General features: G+C 44.8%; 1 protein-coding gene across 1 annotated transcript in view; it reads right to left on the bottom strand.

Moving 5' to 3' along the window:
• Positions 1-4,579, bottom strand: part of LOC105536948 (chromosome unknown open reading frame, human C6orf99) — a 50,957-nt gene extending 46,378 nt beyond the window's left edge. The window contains 1 exon segment of the mRNA XM_011976436.1: positions 4,197-4,579. The gene's annotated coding sequence lies outside the window, so the exon portion shown is untranslated.
• Positions 4,580-4,642: the final 63 nt, after the last annotated feature.

The raw sequence follows: 4,642 nt of genomic DNA, 5'->3' as shown, positions 1-4,642 counted from the left end.
AAAAAAAAAAAAAAAATTGGTAAAAGGTTTGAAGAGACCTTTCACCAGTGAGAATAAATGCATGGCAAATAAGGCCATGAAATGGTGCTCGCCATCATCAGCCTTTAGAAAAGCGTACATTAAGGCTGAGTGCTGTGGCTCGTGCCTGTAATCCCAGCACTTTGGGAGGTTGAGGCGGGCAGATCACTTGAGGTCAGGAGTTTGAGACCAGACTGGCCAACATGGTGAAACCCTGTCTCTACTAAAAATACGCCATGCTGGGTTTGCTGGAAGGTTGAGGCAGGAGAATCGCTTGAACCTGGGAGGCAGAGCTTGCAGTGAACCAAGATGTCACCACTGCACTCCACACTCCAGCCTGGATGATAGAGTGAGACTCCATTTAAAAAAAAAAAAAAAGTGTACATTAAAACCCTGATGACAGTTACCACTATCACCTGTTACAATAGCTAAATTAAAAATAATGGTGATAACAAGTGCTGGTAAGGATGCTGAGTACCTTGAACTCACACACTGCTGATGGGAACACAAATTGGTCCTCTAAAGTTGGGCAGAATTGCATAAAGTTAATCATATACTTACAAATGACCCAGCAAAGCCCCCTCCTGGGTATTTAGAGAAAACTGAGCAACAAAAAGGAAAAGATTATTGATACATGCAACAACATGGAGATCTCACAGGTTTTATGCTGAGTGAAAGAAGCCAGATTGAAAAAACCACTGTAGAATGAATGCCGTTTACATAACATTCTGGAAAAGACAAAACCACAGCAACAAAGAATACATTAGAGATTCTCAGGCATTACAGGTGGGGAAAGATATGACTATAAAAGGGCAGAACAAGGGAGTTTTTGGGGTGACAGAACTGTTCTGTATCTGATCGCAGTGGTGGTTATATTTACTTATTTTGAGAGAGGGCGTCCCCCTGTCACCCCACCTGGAGAGCAGTAGTGCAATCACAGCTCACCACACCCTAAACCTCCCCAGCTCATGCGATCTGCCCACCTCAGCCTTCCAAGTAGTGGGGACTACAGGTACACGCGCCACCATACCTGGCTAATTTTTGTATTTTTTGTAGAGACAAGTTTTCACCACGCTGCCCAGGCTGCTCTCAAACTCCTGGGCTCAAGTAATCTGCCCATCTCAGCCTCCCAAAGTGCTGGGATTACAGGTGTGAGCCACCATGCCCGGCCCAACACTAATTTTATATATGTGTTAAATCTCATAGAACTGTATTAATAAAAAATAAAAAGCAGTGTTACTGTATGTTAATTTTAAAAACAAAATAAAATAATAATAATATAATTTGACAAGGCAAGGCCCAGACTAGGAGGATCTATTCATGATATATATGCCTAACAAAGACATATCCAAAAATTATAAAGTGTTACTACAATTTACATGGAATAAACACACAGACCAATTAAAAAATGTGCAGAAACCTTGAACAGTCGTTTCACCAAAAAAAGTGATACAAATGGTTAATAAGTTATTAAAAGGGGCTCAACATTATCATTCATTAGGGAAATCACATTAAAACCACTAGGAGGCCGGGTGTGGTGGCTCACGCTTGTAATCCTAGCACTTTGGGAGACTGAGGCCAGCGGATTACCTGAGGCCAGGAGTTCAAAAACAGCCTTGCCAACATGGTGAAACCCCATCTCTACTAAAAATACAAAAATTAGCCGGGCATGGTGGCGCATGCCTGTAATCCCAGCTTCTCAGGAGGCTGAGACAGGAGAATTGCTTGAACCTAGAAGGCAGAGGTTGCAGTGAGCCGATATAGTGCCACCGCACTCCAGCCTGGGTGATAGAATTCTGTCTCAAAAAAAAGAAAAAAAAAAAATCACTAGGAAATACTGCTGCATAACCACCAAAAATTTAAGACTGTTAACACCAATTGTTGGCAAGGATGTGAAGTAACTATAATTTTTTTTTTTTTTTTTTTTTTTTGAGACGGAGTTTCACTCTTGTTGCCCAGGCTGGAGTGCAGTGGCATGATCTCGGCTTACCACAACCTCCATTTCCTAGGTTCAAGCGATTCTCCTGCCTCAGCCTCCCGAGTAACTGGGATTACAGGCATGCGCCACTACAGCCAGCTAATTTTGTATTTTTAGTAGAGACGGGGTTTGTCCACGTTGGTCAGGCTGGTCTCCCTACCTCAGGTGATCTGCCTGCCTCAGACTCCCAAAGTGCTGGGATTACAGGCGTGAGCCACTTCGCCCGGCCCTTTTCTTTTTTTTTTTTTTTTTTTTGAGACGGAGTCTTGCTCTGTCACCCAGGCTGGAGTGCAGTGGCATGATCTTGGCTCACTGCAACCTCTGCCACCTGAGCTCAGGAGATTTTTCTACCTCCGCCTCCCAAGCAGCTGGGACTACAGGTGCATGCCACCATGTGCAGATAATTTTTGTATTTTTTTTTTTAAGTAGAGACGGGGAATCACCATATTGGCCAGGCTGGTCTCAAACTCCTGACCTTGTGATTCACCCGCCTCGGCCTCCCAAAGTGCTGGGATTACTGGCGTGAGCCGCCGCGCCCAGCCAATTTTCAAAAATTGATTCAACCCTTTTGGGAAACTGCTAGCAGTGTCTATTAAAACTATACACCTATCATCCTATGACACAAAAATTCCTTTTATAGGTATATATCCAACTAAAATCAGTGCATTCATTCACCATACTACATGAATGTTCAGAGCAGCTTTATTCATAATAGCCAAAAACTGAAAACAACCCAAATACACATCAGTGGTAAAAAGGATAAGTTAACCGAAGTATATTCATGCAATAGAATACTATTCAGTAATAAACAAACTTCAAACTACTGATACGTGTGATAACATGGAGGAATCTCACACACTACAGTGCGTGAAAAAAAAAACAGACAGAAATGCAAAGGTGTCCAATCTTTTGGCTTCCCTGGGCCACACTGGAAGAATTGTCTTGGGCCACAGATAAAATACACTAAAACTAACAATAGCTAAAGGGCTAAAAAAAAAAAAAAAAAAAAAATCACATGGCGGGGCACCATGGCTGATGCCTGTAATCCCAGCACTTTGGGACGCCGAGGTGGTCAGATCACCTGAGGTCGGGAGTTTGAGACCACCCTGCCAATATGGTGAAACCCCATCTCTACTAAAAATACAAAAATTAGCCAGGTGTGGTGGCACCAGCCTGTAATCTCAGCTACTCGGAAGGTTGAGGCATGAGAATCGCTTGAACCCGGGAAGTGGTGGTTACAGTGAGCTGAGGTCGCACCACTGCACTCCAGCCTGGGCAACAGAGGCTCTGTCTCTAAATAAATAAATAAATAAATAAATAAATAAATAAATAAAATCACAAAAAATCTCGTAATGTTTTAAGAAAGTTTACAAATTTGTGTTGGGCCACATTCAAAACCGTGGCCTGTGCTGGTTGGACAACTTTGGAATAATGCATACTGCTTGATTGCAATTACATGAAGTTTAAGAGTAGACACAACTCATACTTGGTAATTTAAGTTCAAATGAATAGTGGTTACCTTTGAGGAAGTACTACTGACCGGGAAGGAGCAGTTGGAAACCTGGGGTGATGGAAATGTTCTAGATCTTGACCTGGGGGCTGATGACACGTGTACACATATGTAAAAGTTTACCCAGCTGTCCTCTTAAGATCTGTGCAATTTATTGTGTGTAAATTATGTCAGTTGGGAAAAAAATAAGAAAAATGAAGGAATGATGGAGAAAAAAGAAGAGAAACATAAGGAAGAAAGAAGGAAGGGAGGGAGGGAAGGAGAGAGGAAGGGGGGATTAAACCTAAGCACGGAGGGGGAGAGATGCTCCTCAAAAATATGCTATCAGTCATGTAGTGTTATTTATTTATTTATTTATTGAGACAGAATCTCGCTCTGTTGCCCAGGCTGGAGTAAGTGGCGTGATCTCGGCTCACTGCAACCTCCACCTCCCAGGTTCAAGCGATCCTCTGCCTCAGCCTCCTGAGTAGCTGCCATTACAGGCATGCGCCATGGTGACCGGCTGTTATCTGCATCTTAAAGATGGGGAAAGTTTGAGGTTTGCTGATGTGTTCAGCGTCATAGACTAGGTGAGTGACTCAAGCTGAGGCTAAAACCCAGGTGTGTAGGGCGCCAAAGCCTTTGTGATTCCACCTCCTACAGCTCGGGTCACTTCCTCGAAGAAAGGTGACTCCTAGAAATGCCTCCCACGTGGAAATGATCTCCTCCTGGGAAGAACGTCTGTCTTATCGCCGTCGACCTTAGGCATGGACACCCTCCTGTTCGCCACCCACAACTGTGAGCCTGCTCAGGAGGCAGAGCCACGTTCATTCATTTTAGGCCTCCTCAAGGGCTCAGCGCCTGCTAAGCAGATGCGCGTTCCTGTAGGACAAGGGGTGGCCACTGGAGACGCGGGTGCGACGCAGGCGATCACGCCCTCGGACGTCGCTGTGGACTGCGCTTCCTTCCGAAGAGGGAACCGTTGAGAAGAGTGAAGGATTATATTTCACTAGAGACCAGCCGCGTCCGTGTGACTCACTTAGAAACTCGCTGTTACGTATTTGGAGCCCGGACTGACGACCTTCCGGGTACACGTCAGGCAGAAGCAGGTGCGCGGTGGGCATGTCCGCCCCGCCCCGCCGGTAGCACCGGCCCCG

The sequence above is a fragment of the Mandrillus leucophaeus genome, unplaced genomic scaffold (assembly GCF_000951045.1).
Source record: "Mandrillus leucophaeus isolate KB7577 unplaced genomic scaffold, Mleu.le_1.0 Scaffold166, whole genome shotgun sequence".
Lineage (NCBI taxonomy): Eukaryota > Metazoa > Chordata > Mammalia > Primates > Cercopithecidae > Mandrillus > Mandrillus leucophaeus.
This window is presented reverse-complemented; position numbering and strand designations above follow the sequence as displayed.